Here is a 19,712-nt window from a genome sequence, read left to right as displayed (position 1 = left end):
GGATAGTCAGAAATGTTTATAAAAGGAAAAAAAAATCCCAAGCCAAAAAGAATAGAAGACTTACACAAAGAAAAGTATTTATGCATTCAATTAACCCTCTCCACAAGCTTCAGAAACAAAATATTAGAAAATTTCACCAAAAAGAGGTACTACAGTGAATGCATGCTTTTTAGTCCAAAGGTGCTTTCAAGAGACCTATTGACCATGGGATGTACCACCAGCAGCCTTGTGTGGCTTTTCAAACACCTGCCTAAATGTTATGACCAACACTTTCTGAAATAAAGGTTCAACAAATCAGGGATGGTTCCTACAGCGCCACTCTACAAGATACCTAAAAATCTCCAAAGATGGAAAAAACAGGGGATTAAGAACATGCTTAGTTCTACAAGATTTTGAAAGCATAAGGGATCTTTAGGTAGGTAAAAAGAAATTTCAGAGCCAAAGGTTCATCTTTTACCAGTTTCTGGCCATATAATCTTAAGGCTTCTCAAGAATCAGTTATTCCCTGTGCTTTAGTGTAGTGGAAAAACACATAAGCTACATGCTCTGAAGTAGGAGCAGGAAAAAATCCACAATGGTGCAGGGACTTGACAGTCCTCAGCCCAAGATATGTCCCATCCCAGCTGACAGGAAAATTTTATGTGCCTACAATCCAACTTGACATAAAGATGAGTTTAATCTCTCAGTGGAGCCTCAGGTCCACTTTGAGAACACTTTGACCTGGAGGCTCTATTTTTAGTTGGTAAGTGTTAGAACTTTAACAAGAAAAGGTTTTGTCTATATTAGCAAATACAACATACAAAGGGACATAAATTAAACATGCCAGCTGGCATAAAAGATCCAGTTATGTTGGAAAACATCCTTTGGCTCCAAATATCATTAAACGCCTGCTGAAAGTATCCCTGCCCAATCTCAGATCTGAGTTGAGACAGCAAATTTTTGACCAGACTAGTTGTCAGGTGCCAAAATACCAGGAAATAATAATTTTTCAAGTACAGACACTGAATCCCAGTTTAGACCAAGTTCATTAATGGGCTACCTGGGAGTTGGCCCTGTTGCTGCTACCAGCTGAGCAGTAATCAACACTGAGGCAGTGTTGGGTGAGCAGAACTCACCCAAGGTACAGGTCTGCATAGGCCAGGCAAGGTCTGCCTAAATTTGTGTTCCCTGGTTCACCACTCTGGAATTCAGTACCAATCACCACTCAAAACTCTTGTTTTAGATCATATTACATAAATCTGTTGAACTAGGTGCAATACTGATGCATGTGAAGAGAAAAGATAAATTTAGGAATAATAAAGGGAGATAATATCATATTACCTTGACTTACTGTGTAGGCTGCACATCCCATAAAACATGGTCCAAGTGCTTGATTTCTCATTTCACTCCTCACTCAGTCCAGCTGCCTCTAAAAGTATACAACACATAATTTCAACTGAATTTTAGGACAATACATTTTTCAAGAACTTTTCTGGGTTAAAAAGTTTGTATCACATCACCTGAATGCTCAAAGGACAGAGCTCAGAGGGGAGCTCACACAGCTGAGTGCTAAAAGCCTTCTATTAGGGTAGAGAATACTAGTTGTCCAGGTGGACAATTATAATACAAATCAAGTATAACTTTAAGTTATCCAGCGTAGTACTTAACCTAAACTCTCAAAGCATCTATTTCCTACTTCCATCCATACTGGTAATGTCAGACTGAAAGATGTTACTTCAAACTACAGAGTGCTAGACTTGTTGTCAAACTCAGTCTGCTTTTATCCCATCCAGACTAATAGAACATCCCTTTTAGATCACCCTGCAATCATATTTGCACTTTTTTATTATGTAGCAATTACATTACAGAGAACATCTCAAACATTAGTCTCCAGCATCATTATGAATCAACAAGACTACAAATAACTCTGTGTTTGGCCTAGTCTGGATGCTGAACCTCACTTCCAAGAGGGTACAGATTGCAGGTGGTGTCACACACACCAGTCAGAGAGGACAGCAAGCAGCAGGAAATGCCCACCATGGAAAACGTGTTCCTGCTGTCAAGGGAATGCAACTAGAATTGCAGATAAAGCACAGCAAGATCTTTTCAGGGGTCAATAAAAAATGTCTGGGCGTGCTGTTTGCAATTTCCTTACCAAAGGAAATTCTACCTGTATTCATATGCATTACATAAACTGCAGCTGGTGCAACAAGACCCGAAAAAAGAGAACTTCAGAGCAAACATTTTTTTCATTCCAGATGATCTCTTGCCATGTCAATGTGCCAAGGTCAGATTTGCAGCAATGAGTATGGCATTTACTCCATGAGTATGGCTTTGTAACATCATCCAAAGAGAAGGAATGCAGCCAACAGCACTCCTCCAGGCCACCCCTGGAGCCTTGCTAGTGCAAAGCAGGGTAGAAGGTTCTCCACAGAAAAGTTCAAGAAATCCTCCCAACTGCAGCCAGACAAAAATTGACAGCAGGTATCAGTGTATCCTGTAGGTTAATTTAGCTCCTGACACATCCAGGCACCAATAACATGATGACTCAAGCATCTGGGCTCCCCATCTCTAGTGAAATAACAGATGCCTAGTGGCAAATTCACTGGGACAGCTCAGAAGGTGCATCTCAGCCAGGAGCTACTGTCTTTTCCTCACTGTATTGGAGTTTGAACTGGCAGGGGCTTTAAGAGAAAGCTAGGGGTGTTTTAGCCAAAATGTGGGCATTTAATAGTGTGGATATAACAAATGTTAAAGACTTGACATGAAACATGCTTAGAAAGTTTGCTCTGCTGGGGCTTCCTTTTTTAAAAGATGCCCAGGGCACCAAAACACATTTATTTCAAGGTAATCTAGGATGAAGAACCTATCACCAGATATTGCCATGAGGAAGTCTTAACTATCATGAGATACTACCAGTAAGGGAGTAAACGATTAGAATTTTCAATGTCCCAGAAAGTGAAGGAGAAGCTTGAGCTGACTTTGCAAGAAGCTCGGTTACCAGTAATTCTGGTAATTAAAGTAATGCCAGATCAAATACTTTAGAAACTTCTCAATTCATTCCCAAAGCAACAATTCAATGATATTAGACAGAAAAATATTCAGCATTCTTCCTTCAGAAAGAATAACTTTAGATCTTCCATAAATACTTTTAGGATTAAGTGTAGGTAGGCAGATGAGACTGCATCATGGCAAGAAATGGCGAGTTCTGCCTTGAAATTGAATATCTCCTTTGTGGGGACTTCAAGTCAGGATGGCACAGCTAAATAGAAAAGTCAGTATAAAAATGTTAATCTATCCAAGAACTGTAACTTGTTTTACAAGCATCATTATTTCAATCACAACAATATTACAGCCTATTATAAGTAGCACATGCTAATATTGATATAGTGATTGTTTAGTAGAACAAATACAAAGCAAGAAGATACAATAACTTATTGAGATTGAACCCAGCTGTCTAAGGTAAGGTAGGAGTATAACATTGCTTAAAAAGCCTTAAAACCCAGTTTGAATATGTAAGTGTAAAGTTCAGCTTCAGAAATGTTGTAGAAATTGAGTTAATGATGGCCAGTGATGGGGATGGTAATTTATGATTAATTTCACAAAAATTTGTGGTAATATGTCAGAGAGACCAGAAGGTGGGGCTTGGAGTTGCTAGAACATTTTAGTTTGGTTTTGCTTTGGTATTTTTTTCCTTTTGTTTTTGACTAAGTATTTCATCCATTTGATTATACATCTAAGAGCGTAGCTACAAGGTGCACTTTACTGTCATGATCACAGATGCCTACTACCAATCATTACTAAAGAAAATACAACTAACATTTAAGGCTGGCAAAATTTTAAAATAGCATAATGCGTCTCTGATATTTTTAAATTAAAATATAGGTTTTATATAAAGCAAAGTATTTCATAGGTTTGAAAAAAACATATACACGAGCCAAGGATCACACAGCACATATCCACCAAAAAGAAAGACACAAAGGCAACAGAGTGTCTTTGGATTACTGTTAACACAAAAGCAGCTCATGATTATTTTCTGTCCATGCCTGTGAATATGTTGTCATGAAAGTTAGCAAAAACAATTCCATGTCCCTCAGACAGCATGTATTTAAATGTGGGAATTCTACCCAAACTAAGTTATTATTTTTAAACCTGCATTTTCCAGTAAAAATAAGTTGAACACATTCACAGCTGCATAATAAAGAAAGAAGTACAAGAACCTGGGGATTATAGTGGCATTAAAAAAAAAAGAAAACAGATATTGAAGCCAGTTTTGTAACAAAACTATTAGACTTTTCCACATGGCAAAGACAAAAAGAAAACCATAAGCAAAACAGAAGGTTGGACTTGTTTGAAATGTTATGAAGCAGAGATTACCACAGCCTCTTTTAGTGAAGGCCACTACTAAATGAAACCACTGCTTTAAAAACCCACTAAAAATACAAACATAAAACTCAAACAAAGCAACCCAAAACCCCTATCACTTTGGTTGTGTTTGAACTCTTGCCCTCCAACTACTGGAAAATGTATTCCTGTCATCTGATGAAATATTACTCCATAACCATTTTGTGATTCAAACACAAAGTTCAAATGCTAATAAATTAGTCTGTACCCTACTAAAGTTAGGAAAAACTTCAACTTTCAGAGCTGTAAGCAGCAGCCTGGGCTCTGTGAGTAAAATCAGTACATATTTGGATGCTGTGAAACATAACATTACTACTAACATGGATTTTCTGGCAGAACTTGTAGAAGACAGACAATCATGACAGAAAAAACTGAAAATTGAGAAAGAAAGTGGAAGGAACTGCCATTAGAGAACAGCATACTTGAGCTTGAAAATATCACAATCTTCAAACCCAATTTAGTGAATTCCCCAGAGGGCAGCAATAGAAATAATGATCCTTCCTGTCATGTCACTTGTACAAACACTAATTCATCCAAGCCCTGCATGAAAAGGCAAAATAAATAAAAATACAACTTCATGTTTAGAACAATGATAGCCATTCTTCCTTATCAGGAATGTGTGAAATTAACAACAAGTGTAAAATCTTTTACTATCTGGCAACAGGGGAAGAAAAAAAAATTAACAAGGTTTAGATTAGAAGTTACCAATGTAATGTCCTTGGGAGACACAAAAATATGTTAGAGTGAAAGTGGACTAGTCAAGGAAAAGAGCCAAGAACAGACATTTTTATATTCAGAAAGGAAAGGCATGTGCTAAAAATCTTCACAAAGTAAAAAAACAAAATTTAAAAAAAAAACCAAAACCAGGCAGATGCCATGAATATGTGTATCCTTTTAAGGGCCTCCAGTGCTGTTCCTATGAGACAGTACATGTGTCTTTCCGCCTAACAAAAAAGGAAAAGTCATATTTTAGACCAACAAAGACCTTACAACAATGCACAGCACCACACTAAGTGACTGGTCTTAGGGAGTCTAGTGATTGCAAATATTTCAAAACTGTCATTTCTTATTAACGTGTACATTTGACTGGGAAGAAAGAAGGTAGCTGCCTTCAATTTGGCTGTGAATTTCAGTTTCATTTTTAAAAAATAGGTGAGAGAAGTCCATTTTTTCTCTCCTTAACAGTGGGCATACTTGAAAGAATCAAAACCATGAATTTGCACAATACTCAAGCTTCTAGCTTTCTTGACTTCAGATTTATGTTTTCAAACTTTCCTTAACACTTCAAGATAAATTAGTCATTTTAGAAGGAAAAAACTTGCAACAATTCATCAAAAGGAGTAAGTGCAACTTGAAAGTACTGGTTTACGGTGAAAGCAAACTGTCTTAGGAACATTCAGCGGGAGAAAATTGCAGTGCTACTAGCCAAGTATGAGATGCATTGGCTCATCTGAGAGGGAGGAAGGGGCACTGGATCCTCCTACTCAACAGAATGTGTTCTGGAAGGCAGAATCCTCCTGCCTTCCAGAATGTGTTCCTCTGCAGCACACACTGATGTTCTGAGAGATTTAATCACTGCCAACACAGCTGTTGTGCACCCAAGGTCTGCTGCAGTGCATGGTGCACATCTCCCTTTACCCTGCTGGCATAGGGCTTGCCTAAAAATAGCTCTGGCAGTGATCCAGGTACATGACCCTGCTAAAATTCAAATTTTAGCAGTCTGTATGCCCTTACAAGGTGACAACAAGTTGTTAGTGACAAAGAAACCCCAAAAACCTAAAATTCACTTTTTTTTCAAAGTTTCATATTTTTTCCAGATTTAAATTAACTGAAAAAGGGGAAAATGGTTATTTGACATAAATACAAAGAAAATGGAAAAGCTAAGAAGAAAAGCCCCATATTCCAGTTATTTCCATTATTTCAGTTTTCAAGCTTTTGAAGTACATAAGAAATATAAGTGCCAAAGGCAAAGGCAATGCACAGTTAAACAACAGCACAGAATGTTCTGATCTGTACATCTTAAACAGCAAAGGGTCACTTAGGAACACAGGCTGCTCTCTGTTTTTGTCTGTTCCTTTATTCAAATAGTGTGTTACCTTTTTTCAAATGATTCTCCAATCCAAAGTCTTTTTTACTTAGTTCATATCTATTTCCCTGTGTGCCCCATACGCCCATTAAATTTTTAGTCTGATGAACAAGATCCTTTACAGCACATAATGAAAAATGAAGAGCAACTTTGAATCTCCAACAGGTGGGTGTGTTATCTTCCTCTCTCTGGTCTTTTATCTCTTTCTCCCCACAGAGATTGCATCTTTCTTATTAAGAGAGGCCAGGAGATGTGTGCAGGCAATCTGAGTAGCAAGCTGTTAGAGATTTTCATATCCCTAGCCAATTCTAGAGAAATGTGACTGATGTTTCACCCTTTTCAGCACTGATGTGTGTACAAATAGCAGAAATCATGTTAGCCTTTGTCTTTTTAAGCTTATGTAAAATATTTATGTCTAGATGGATGCTTTTGACAGCGGAACAGCAGACATGTCCTATCATTAACTGCACACATTCAACTATTTGCCCTGGTAAAAACACTTACCAGTGTGACAAAATTAAATCTTGCAGCAGATGCCTTGTGGGTAGCAATATCAGACTGAGTGCAAACATAGTTGAAACTGATGACATTTTGTTCTGTATCACAGTGATAAAAGCTGGTAGTCAGCTGAGATCCTTTTACTACTTCATTCCTTGTCTAAAGCCCTATGGTACTGCCGCATTTGCCAGCTGAAGTGATTCAACCCTGTCCATGTTGAGATTAAGGAGAAAAAGTACTAAAATAAGATATGAAATGTATTTGGTAGGTGTGAGTCTGAAAAGATTTTAGAATGCAATTTTTGTTTTAATGGAAAAATTACTGTCAGCTTGAAAGGTGAAGACAGAACTCCATATGATACATCTCTGCTAAGACTGTGGTTACTTGCTTCCTGTTGGGATTCCAGAATATTTACCACTTGTGTCTTCAGACTACTCTAATTCAAGATTTTATATTTCTACCTAGAGAGAAACAAAAATAAAAATCCTACAACTCCTTACTAAACTTATATTTTTTACTGTCATATATTTTTTACTGTCTCACTGTATCTTTTAGCTGAGGGCCATTCGGTACTTCAGAAGCTCAAAAGCTAATGTCTCACCAACAAAAAAAAAAACCTCCTTTTCCCACCCACAACCCAGAACTTTAAATTGTCTCAATTAGTGTAAGTATAATCCTGTCACTGAAATTTGCATCTAGGAAAAAATATCAATGAACATGAGAAAAAAAGCCTGACAGCATACTAAATTAAGGAAACCATTTGTTTCATAAACTGTGTAGTGGAAAAGGAGCTAGAATTTGACAAGACATATTTTTCATAATGGTCCCTCTGCTCTAACACCTGGAGTGAGTTAGCAGGATAGAAAAACTGTAGGAATTCCATGCTTTTTCACCACCTCTGGTTGCTATCTTTCAAATCCGAAAGCTGCATGGCTTTGTTTTGCATTACAGTATGGGTTTTCAAAGAGTAGTCCTTTATTTTCCACATGGAAGAAATCCTGGATTTTGGATCCTGACTGAGAGCAGAGCTTTGGGAGGCAGCCACCCTAGGATGGCTGGTGCCTACATCTGCCTGCATCCACACAACCACATCCTCCAACCCATCCCATGGGTCCTTTGCTTGCAGTGCTGCCCCACAGGGTTTTCTTGGGGCTTCCTTCATCCTCAAAATGCAACAGATCTTATTCCATCTATTTTGTAACTCCTTATTCCCAAATGTTATGGCCATTGGTATGAAGTGCTCCTGTAAAGAGACAGCAGTATTTGCACTTTGTATTACCTGTGCAGCTGTGTACCATGTTTTCTTTCATGGTCTGAAAAGTCTGAATATTTTGCTAAGTGTCTTCAAAACAAACTTTTCCCAAGTTTTTTCTTAAGAAAGCTTCAGTTCGACTGGCCAAATTTCAGTTATCTCTCTGGCAATCTGGCATACACTTATATATAGTCTGAAACAATCTAACACTTTAGGGTTTTTTTGGTAGTCTGAGAAAAAAATTGAGAAGTGTAGCCAATTTATTCCTGGGTTGAACATGAGCAAGAATAATGAGAATTGCTCCAGATGCACATAGTAATTACTATTCTGATATTTGGTGATACTATACCAAAACTGTATTCCAGAGAGCATAAAGATGTTTTATATACAGTAACATTGAACTGATAAAAAATGCACATCTTATAAGCCACAGAACAAAGGCATAGAGGTGCTGAAATCCAGAGTTCTGTACTGGTTCTGTACCTTCTTGAGGTATAGCCAAAAAAATTTTCATGCCCATGTTTGCATACTGTAAGCTGGCAAAAGAGCTAAAAATATATTTTAACCAGAAAGATAGTTTTTCCCACCCCCAAAATAACAAACTCTTATCCCTAAAAGAACTTTCTTCCTCAGGAAAACCTAACATTTACAAATTCTATAAACTTTGAAAAAAATCATGATGCAATTTCAACACCATTAATCTTTTCTGTGGTTTACATATGATAGACAATTGCAATTGACATTCCTGGTGAAGATACCGTTCATTAGCCAAGTAGTTCGCTGTCAGTTTGCTGGTTAATATTTTTCTTTAAGGCTGGCAGCAGCTAATAGCTCCTACCTTTAGGTAATTACTAGCTAAACAGGAAAATGTTCTGAAGTGCTCCAAACACAATATCAAAGATTATTTGGGCCATTTAAAAGTTTGTCATGTAAAGGAGAGTCATGTAAAAAATTCACTCTTAAAATTTCATTTCAGCACTTATGAATACTTAGCAGTCACTTTAAAAAACAAGTTTTTTGGCATAATTATTTTGACTTGCAGTATGTTCTTAGATTAAGATTCAGCTTTGCTCTTCTACTCACACAAGAGATAGCCAAAATTAGACTGAAAAGAAACATGCTAGTTTCCATAGTAATTGACTACATATATCGACAATAATTTGACAGCTCTCTAGAAGTTTTCAATGAATTTAAAACCTGTTCTTTTGCCTTTAAGTACAGTTTCCTCAGCTGTACATGCTTATAAAATTCTTCTCTGTTCTTCTGCCTCTCCCAGGGCTCATCCCACCTCATTTTCATTAGCTGGCTATAACCCAGTGATTTAGCCAGTGGGTAATGGTCTTACAAGACAAACCTCTTTCAGCACCTTGCATTACCAGCCCACCAAGAATCCCACCCTTTAATAGTGAGGTTGCAGAGTGTTACTATAGCCTATGTTAGCAAGGGGATAAACCAATTTTAGGCTACAAAAACTCCATAGGATTCCATTTAGATTTTTCACTTATGTGTTTTCATTATTCACTAATAATTGTCAGCCTACTAAGGCAAGGTGTTTTAGAAGTTCTAATGACCCCACTCAATTCTGACATAAAGGTACTATGATATAGAAAGCTCTCTCTAAGCTTCTTATTAGACATGTCAACTTCCCTCCTGAGAGTTTTCCATTAAGATTCAAATTCCTGCCACTAAAGTCTTCAACTTTCTTCAGAACAATTTTATGGCAATTACATAATATATGCATAATTTAGATCAAACAACAGTTGACCTAATGAATTGAACTTGTTCATCAGAAATCTTCACTGAACCAGGGTTAATGGTATTAATTGTCAGTCATAAAGCTCAATTCTTTCTTTATCAAACTGTTTTTGTTGTTCAGATGAAGTTGTTTCCAGTGAGAAACCAAGCTGAGTTTTGTAATAAAGAATTATCATCAGAAAGCACTCGTCAAGAATTAAAGTATATGTGATATGAGATTAACCATATCACTGCTTTAAAGTTTATATTGGACCAAACAAAGAAATAAAGCAAAGTTTGAGAAACTTAAAGGAATAGGCATTTTAAGTCTGACTTGGTATATTTATGAGTTTGGGATTTTCTGATGTCTTTTCTTTTTCATTCTTCAAGTTCCTTCTGTCCAGATCTCCTGGGGATTGTTCAGTAGTGATCGGTGTTGCACCTTACGATGTTTTTAAAGCTACAAGAGGGATACAAACTCTGATTTTTATGATTACAGATTCTAGTAATCTAGTGAGGAACTTCTCTATCATATATATTCTAAGAAACACAGCTGCCAAGATTTCACTTGACTTGAAAAATACACATTTACAGTCTGTACCAAATATCAGATTTCTTCCAGAACTTATATTTTTACTGTCTCACTGTATCTTTTAGCTGAGGGCCATTCAGTACTTTAGTCACCACAAACATTCTTGCTTAGGCTCAAAAATGTTAAACAGTTTTTAAGTCAAACTCATGGACAGGCATATTGTCAGATCAGTATAAAAGCAGAAATTACACTAGATTTATTATTGTTATTATTATGATGATCATCATTATTGACTTTCTCCACATGCAAATAGAAACTTGACCTGATTAAAAAAAATTCTCAAAAGAGAAGGAATAAACCTGAATATTTAAATTGCCTGCATACCTAGTTTTCATGGGTTTATCAGTTATTCCATGTAATTTTAGCCGCTAGTTCCAAGTTGCAGAGTAAGAATCAATCCTTTATATCACTTTTAGACTTAATTACAGAAGGAAAATTGAACTGGATTCAACTTGAATATTCAAGTTTCTATATAGATTTTCATGGAAAGTGCAAGCCAGTGGGTTTGAAAGCCTCAGGAGATGTATGGACATAAAAGATTGCCATGGATTAGCAATGTTGTAGAAAAAGTACTGTATGAGAAGCTATAAGCAGAGTTCACTGGTTTAATTCTGGTTTTATCTTGTATCAGTAATATTTTTTATGTGCAATCCTCAAGCTACCATAATTTTTAATGCAATACATCAAGGAAGCATGACGATAAAAATTTCTGTGATCAACATGCTAGTTTCCTGCACAAATTGCTGTGTAAAGTTATTTAAACACGGTGACATGAAGTATATTTAGTCATGATTTTTAGAATTTTGCTTAACATCTTTAAACAAACATTTAACAGTTTCATTTAATATTCCATATTTTATTGCATTTTGGCACTAATTGTCAGACTTCTTTCAGCCCTTGCATTTGAATAACTTGACATGCTTTGCAATCCTATGAACCATAAAAATCTCAAAAGCCTTGAACACTTTACTGGAAAAAATCTTAGCACTTGTAGAGGTAAGAAACAGCCAAAGTCAATTTTTCTTGCCTGAATGATGAGTACAGAAGAATAATTGGGATGCATACAAGCTGTGATCTGGGTCAAGTAATCTAACCATGCATTGTAACATAAGATTCCTATACTCTAAAAACTATAACATTGCAAAACTCTGAGCCTTACCTCTCTGATACAAACCAAGTGACTTGAATATTTCTGCCTGAAGTCTGTAAGTCAAACCTGCAGCTCAAAGAAATGTTTGAGATAAACAATTTTTCAAAGGTCAAATGAGGTTAAAGTGAGCATATCCATGGCTAAGACATTTCTATGGTTTGTTGCTCACACTGTTAAATACATTCATTTCAGTGACAGAATTCATATTAAGAAACAGTCTTCAGTCCAAAGACTCTTCCTCCCAAAAATACTTAGATTAAAACAAGTTCATCTTTCAACTTCTTCAAATAATACATCTTAACCTCATTGGAAGGCATGCCATGCTTACATTCTTTTTTGAATGCATTGCAGCTTTGGTTGTGTTTTCGGGCTCCTGATGTTGTCATACCCGTACAGCTAGCACAATTGACTGCTTGATATTTACAAGGTTATATAAAACAGAGTTGCCCTTTGCTTTCAGTAGTGGCACAAAACAGGGAGCTAGTCCTCCCAGAAGCCTGTGACAACTGTTGCAGGACTGAGGGGTGCCACTTCCAATTGCTGTCTGAAAACCAAAGCCCAGTTCAGAATGATGTCCCACAGAAATTCCTGTGGATGGGTCCCATGCCAGTTTTATTTTTTTTCTTATTGCTCCCCCAGGTGTGTCTAGTGTTTACAAGCTTTTCTAACATTAAGCAATCCAAGACCAAACAATGACCAAAAGTATTCAAGAGCCCACAGCTGCAGTATGTGCTATAAAACAACATCCTAAATGAGTCCATCCTTAAAATAATATATTACTTTTATCAGATAAACATTTTCATTTTTTTTACCTTGGACTGTGTCACTAGCCTGTTCTGCCTTTTGGTGAAAAGCCAGATGAGCTAAGCCTTGTCTTAAGAGCATTTACAACTACATAACAATCATGTGCTTGATAAAATTTACTTTCCATATGGTATATTGTCTAGCATTATTACTGTTGTTGAGAAAGTTATTTACAGATTTTTCCTATATCACCTCCTATCCAATACCTTCTTAAAGCTCTAAGTAATGAAATTATTTTCTTCAGTTGATGGAAATTTCCCCTCTCTTCAAAAAATGTGCTAAAGGTTCTTTCCCAGTTTCTTAGTATATCTGGCTAAATTGAATAGAAACTACTCTAACTTCCCTCCTGATCATTACTGAGGAGAAACACTACGATGAAAAATTATAACATCTTAAAGATGTCATGGGATCATGGAATATCCTGATTTGGACGGGACCCACGAATATTATCAAAGTCCAACTCCTGGCCCTGCACAGCACCATCCCCAAAAGTCACACCCTGTGTCTGAGAGCATTGTCCAAAGGCTTCTTGAGCTCTGGCAGGTATTTTTTTCTTCTCAGCTCTGGCTGAGACCACTTCCCTGGGCAGCCTGTTCAAGTGCCCAAATACCCTCTAGGGGTAGAACCATTTCCTGACATCCAACCTAAAACTCCCCTGACACACTTCCAGGCATCTCCCTCACGTCCTGTCACTGGTTTACCACAGAGAAGAGATCAGTGCATGCCTCTGTTTCCCCTCATGAGGAAGCTGTAAAACTCCCATGAAGTTTCTCTCAATCTCCTCTAGGCTGAACAAGCCGAGAGACCTCAGCCAGGCCTCATATGACTTCTCCTCTAGACCCCTCAGTATCTTCGTACTCCACCTTTGGACAGTCTCTAATAACTTTATCTCTTTCTTATATTGTGGCACCCAAAACTGTCCCCAGCACTCAAGGTGAGGCTGCTCCAGTGCAGAGCAGAGCAGGACAATCCCCTCCCTCACCCAGCTGGCGATGCTGTACCTGATACCCCCCAGGACACCATTGGCCCTCCTGGCTGCCAGGGCACTGCTGACCCAGATCCATCTGGCCTTGGACCAAGAGCCCCAGGTCCCTTTGCATGGCAATGCTTTCGAGAGTTTTAGCCCCCAGCCTGTCTGTAGGTCCAGGGTGGCCACACATCTTTATAATCTTCCACCTGGCTAACAGGTGACTTTTTCTTAAAAGTGGTGAGGAACTGGATACCTTATGCAACATCACTGTTCCTTGAGATTTGATAATCTCAGTACAGGCACTTTATTAGCTGCTCATATTTATGTATTTTGAGTATTTTTTATGTATTTTGTATTGAGTGGGCTGCTCATACGTTATGCATTTTTTCACATATCAGTGAGACCAGTGGGGAATGTCCAGAGTTCTACCTCTCTCCAGCCTCCATTAGGCAAAAGACAGTATTTTCCCCATAATCTCTCTTGTAAGTCTCTCGCTAGCCCATCATCAATTGTTTCAAATTGTTTTCAAGCATACTTGTACTACAACTTACTGGATATTTCATCTGAAACTTGCAATAAATTAATTTAAAAAAGAAATCATAGAACAAATTTAATGATTTCCTGTATAAAAAGCTTTATGCAATTGCTTTGTCAGGTCACTCATATCTTAGTCGTTTTTCTACTAGTATTTATTACTGCGTGAAATCCAGCACTATATGGTAGCCTCCTCATTCTGACACACAGAAGACTTCGAAGGCATGAAAATCCCTATTCAGCAATACTCATAGTGCATCAGCTCAGAGATGAGGAGTACACAGCCACCAAAACAAGCTTGAAATGGACAAGTAGAAGGATACTAAATGAATACTAAATGTAAAAGGATTACTTACATCTGAAATTAAAATAAAACAAGTGCCCCTTTCACAAGCATGCATTCTTTTGCCAAGACAAAGTTTCTATGCAATACAAAAAACCAAAGGTCATGTTGAAGCTCTTACAGCATGTTTCTTATTTGTCTGAAGATCTTACAGCTGAACTACCTGAGTTTAAGAAGATAAAATTAAATTATATTATTCATAATGCTATATTGAGAGCACAAACCAAATACAGGTTACATAAATCAATAGGCAGTGTTTTAAGAAGAGAGAACTTTTTGGTAAAGAAGCAGCCTATGTGTGCTTCTGTGTACTTCTTTCAGCCTGTATGCTTCTTTCATGACTTGTAAAAAAATGATCCAAAAGTTTATTAAATTTGTTTTATATTTCAAAACACTAACCACACTTCTTTATCCCCCAAAACCTAAAAAAAAAATCTTAATATTGAAATACAGATATTTGAATTAACTTACAGCTATATAAAAAATTTTTATTCAGTAAAAAAATTCAACATTATCTCTAATTGCTATCAGGACAATCAGGAGAGTATGGGATTGTTTTGGAAATATGTTGAAGACAGATTTTTGATCCAACTACTTATACAATTTGAAAAAAAACCCAAAAAATAACCATGAGAAGTTAAGTACTACCCCAATAATACAGGGTAGAAATTGAGGCAACACAAACTTTCGTAATTCAGACTGCCCCTTCAAAAGAGCCTGCCATTCAAATCCAGATTTTCCTTGGACTTACTTACAAAACATGACATATTTCATTTTTTCTCTTGTGAATTTTTGGCATCCAAAGTAGTCCAACAGCAGTCAGAAGTGAAATATGTTTATGCATCAAAATTATATCTGCATGGTTTCTGGTGCATTTGAGAGTTTAGATTTTTGAAGGACTTGTCCTTACCAGGAGATTGTTTCAGGAAAGATGGAGAGACTGCACTGAGCAAACTTTATTACTGCTTGAACTTGAGAAACATCCTGGATGAAGCTGTCTTCATTGAAACTGGGGAGTTTGAAACCAGGTGATCTTAGAGGCCCCTTTCAACCCAAATCGTTCTGTGAAGTGACAAGTCAAGACAGCCAATGTGGTCATTATCCTTGTATCTCCCTCTGGCTCCTCATCCAAATGTTATCTTGTTTTTTAGAAACTGCACCACATATGGACAGGAAACTCAGAGTCAGATCTCTCCTAGGTCATATGAGCAAATCCTTTGTCTCAGCCACAGACATGATTTGATTGTTTCTGTAAATTCTTCCCTGGCCTCATTGTTCCCAAGTTGCTCTGAGGAGAAGCTGCTAAAAATGCCTTCCCATTCTTTCAACATCATTCTACCTCCAAAACCTTCCACAGGTTTTGATAGGTGTGTTCCCTGCTTCTCTCCTTTTTACCATTATTACAACAGCATCACAAAGATCTTCTCCTGCTGCATTAAAATCATGATAGGGGAGAGTGGCTGATTTTGTTTCAAGTTGCATTTTAACCCCAAAATTTTTAGCTCTTTTGTCTGTAAAGAAGTTCTGTGAGTCAGTGCAACAGAATAAGCTACTGCTTACTCACCAGACAGTAAATAACTATTTGTTAAGTAGAAAATTATTGTTCAAATTTTTTTCATGCTGTGTCATCACCTAAACTACTCATCAGTTATTTCACTTACCTCCCCAACTCCAAGCTTTTGCTCTGCTTTTGCTATTCAGTCCTTGTCTGATGAGGCACTTCAGCTTCATACTGTATTTTATTCAGCTACAATTTACAGGATTTAAGCTACTGAAATCTCCTTTCAATTGCTCTGGTTTAAGAGATGTATTACTCATAATTCTTGAGAATGATATACAAACAAAGCAGTCAGACCTTGAAATGAAAACTTATATAACTTAATCTTTTAGCTCCCTGCCTGTGCATACGGAACAGAAGTCCCATCAACATGCAAGACATTATTTAGGTGAGTGCTACACATGATTTTATTAAGCATTAGATGCTTTATGATACTTAGGAAAGACTGACAACACTCCTGAACTACAAAAGAAAAGCAGCCTCCATTCTAAAGCAATACAGTATTTCAAGTCTTTGTGTTATGTTACTTCAGATACTCATTACTGGCATAATAGCCCAAGCATTAAGCTCTGAACCCAACTGTGCACACATTTTACTGTATCATTTACTTACCTAACTGCATGAATCACAGACTTACTGCATGTGAGATTTCAAATCATTGCTCCAGCCTCAACATGCACTAAAAGTCAGAAAAAAAGGAAAGCAAAATGCTGATATCTTTTGGGAAAAAGTAGTATATGCTCAGCTAAAATATCATAAGAATATCAACAAAGTGCTGTTAGATCATTTATCGTCTAATAGTATGAGGGATGGTAATGGCTAATATTACACAAAACTGAAGAGAGCTTTTATAGAAATCTTAAGATTGAAGTAAGCCAAGGTATTTTTCAGTATAATTTTTACTGAGGTCCTTCTGTTATACCCAGCTAACTAACACATTCAACCTGCCCAATATCAACTCACATCCTTTTAAAGTAAGTAAACAAGAAATATCTGTAGGAGGAAGTAAATGGAAAGGTGTTAAATTCTACTAAAAGTACAGAAAGCAATAAATGCATTAAAACATCCTAGATTAAAGCATTCTCATTCTTCTGCTTAAGTAACAACACTATGCTTTCAGTAAAAGCATGTACTAACATGTCCAAAGATTTCTGCACCAGTTTCTACAGTTAAGATTATAGTATCCAAAAATCAACCTTTCTGTAAAAGCTTCCATTCCAGTTAAGCTTAACAGATTTATTCTAGCAAGCTGGAACATAGACCATCCTCTGGTTTTTTAAATTCTTCACATCGTGTTTTTAAATTTTTCTGTTTGGGCTAGTTTTTAAAGTTTCAAAAGCACACAACTTATTTCTGTGCTTTGAAACCTCCATTTCCATACAGCTCATCTGGTATCTTTTTCTTAGCCAAACAAACAAGTTCCTGGAAAATTTGAGATTCCTATATTCACAGTACAAAACCGTGGTCATTTCCCTATTCAGCCACATTTGCCTGTGTTATCATAGAAATCCACCTGGATTGAAAATATGCAACATATTGAGTTTAAGAGGTTACTTGAAGATATGTAAATAATGCTGTGTCCTCTGGTCATTTGTAACAGAGGTGATGTTTTGTAAACTATAACATGAGAAGCTATCAAAGATCAACAGCAACTACTCTTTTCAACTGAAGGAAAATACTTACAAGTTAGGAAGAGTATACCAAACGTGCAATAATACGGAATAATCTTCTAAAAGATTAAATTATCAAACAACTCCACACTGAAAATTAAAACCAATGCTGAATGTCACATTTTAGTTGTAGCATACAATAATCCCAAAGCAGTGAGTTAATATGTGACTACAGCAACTAATGTTGTAAGTACAAGCAAGTTCTTCCATTATCTATTTTTTCTGCAGTATGAAGCAATGGTTTAAAAGGGCTTCTTTGGAAGAATGGAGAATATTTATGGAACCAGGATATTGGAAAGTATTACACATTGTATGAACATTTAAAACTAGAAGTCATAAACATAATTCAGATGAAAGCTTGGGGCAGTTTTTTCCTGTTGCTCACCTAAATGCCCATGCATTCTTTGTTACTTTTCCAGTAACACATGGCAGTAATTTGATCTATAGATTTGTGCTTGCTAAATCCAGCTGATTCACATTATACCAGTTCCTACAAATAGCAAATGGCTTGAATTTCTCAGAAAGACAGATGTGGTCAGGAAGGAAGCTTGCTTTAAATCATCTTTAAACTCTAAAACAGTAATATCAATTAAATCAGATGGATATTTATAGTAGATAGCATGAACAGCAGGTTTTTGCCCTTATTTCTCACCTGCTCAGGAGAGATGAGGAGAAGTGCCACATCTCGATGCATCATCACACCAACATGAGAGCATTTGTGCAACCCCTTCAGCTGTCGGTACCTTTCAGTAGCACTCAGAATAACCCCACAGATCTCTGCTCCTCCTGCAAGCAGAGGAGGGATGGGAGCTACCTTGAGAGAGCACACCTTCACTTCATGCTCGATGAGGGTGGCACACCTCTGGTTCCTTCCCTCCCTCCCTAATTAATAGTCAACATATCACAGGACATTCTGACAAATCCAGATGTCCAAATTGGGAGTGGGTCAGTAAATTCTGAGTGCCCTTGAAGGGGCTTCGCATTCAAAAAGCAGTATCTGTTAGACAGAGAAAGAAGATAGCAGGGAGGTATCTTAAGGGTGTCAGGAGAAAAAGCCTTGAATCACAGCTATCTCATTTATTATTAAAAAGGTTCTTATGTGGGTAACTGAGATTTTATATTTTCTGAGCAGAATCTCATATTCTCCCACTCAATGCCTATTATTTCAAAGAGTAAAAATAACAAAACTACAGAAATGCTGAGCAGACAGCATCTTCTCATTAACATGGACATATCTTGGTTCCAGGAAGCAAAATGTAACAGATTTGAAAATTAAGTACTGTTGGTCTGACTCTGTCCTCAGGAAAGACAAGTCTTAATCAAAATAAATTCTAATGAATGAGATTATTGGACTTCAGGGTTTAAATGGTCTATTTCAAGACTAATCATGTTTCATTCTCAATTTTAGTGTTGCTTTCATTCATTTCTTTCTATTGCATTTTGTGTAGGTTTTACAAGAACAAAGACATTTAAAAGTCCTCTCAAAAGTAAGAACTCTATGAAAATAGTCCATTTCCATGTATCATTTCATATCAGGTATCTCTGATGGAGAAGGAAGTTCAGTTTATGCAAGCATTTTGATCTACTTTGTACTAAGAAGCTTTAAGTGTTTTCAAGTAGTTAGTTTACACTCCTCATCATTTACTTGAGCTTTACTTGAATTGTATTGTATGTTATTTCAATATACTCCATTACTGCTATAGAGAGAATCAATCAAACCAGACATTGTACTTATCCTCTGATAGAAGTATATACTACAGGTAGCTGTCAACTTTTTGGTTTGTCTGTTAAACTAATAGCCTGTACAGAGACAAAACCCCAAAAATTATATTGAGGAAGTCCAGAAGAAGATAAAACTTTTTAAAAAACTGAAAGAAAGCAAAACCAAAGTGTTTTATTTTTTCTGCAAGGGAAAATTCTTTTGCAGGGGAAAACAAAAAAAAGATACCTAAGAGAAAATGGTACCTGCAAGTTTTAACCTGATATTTAATTTAGTTTCAAGTTAGCCACTAACAATTTAATACTTATTAAAAATATCTTTAGAGGCCAAAATTTAGGTGCACCTACTAAAGAGTGAGAAGCACAGTAAAGAATATCTCTGCTTTGTCTCACTGGTCTCTACAGGAAATATTTCATCA

The 19,712-nt window shown here is 36.7% G+C and overlaps 1 long non-coding RNA gene across 1 annotated transcript in view; it reads right to left on the bottom strand.

The window, feature by feature from the left end:
* The window catches only part of LOC118687960 (uncharacterized), a 115,693-nt gene extending 97,258 nt beyond the window's left edge, over nt 1–18,435 (bottom strand). Inside the window, exons 1-3 of the long non-coding RNA XR_004980421.2 lie at nt 18,227–18,435; nt 16,517–16,583; nt 1,321–1,408 (exon numbers count right to left, since the gene is read on the bottom strand). This is a non-coding gene — a long non-coding RNA (uncharacterized LOC118687960). The remainder of the gene's footprint in view (nt 1–1,320; nt 1,409–16,516; nt 16,584–18,226) is intronic.
* Nucleotides 18,436–19,712: the final 1,277 nt, after the last annotated feature.

This window comes from Molothrus ater, chromosome 2 (genome assembly GCF_012460135.2).
Source record: "Molothrus ater isolate BHLD 08-10-18 breed brown headed cowbird chromosome 2, BPBGC_Mater_1.1, whole genome shotgun sequence".
In the NCBI taxonomy this organism is placed as follows: domain Eukaryota; kingdom Metazoa; phylum Chordata; class Aves; order Passeriformes; family Icteridae; genus Molothrus; species Molothrus ater.
The sequence above is the reverse complement of the archived record's forward strand: the minus strand, read 5'-3'. Positions and strand labels throughout refer to the sequence as shown.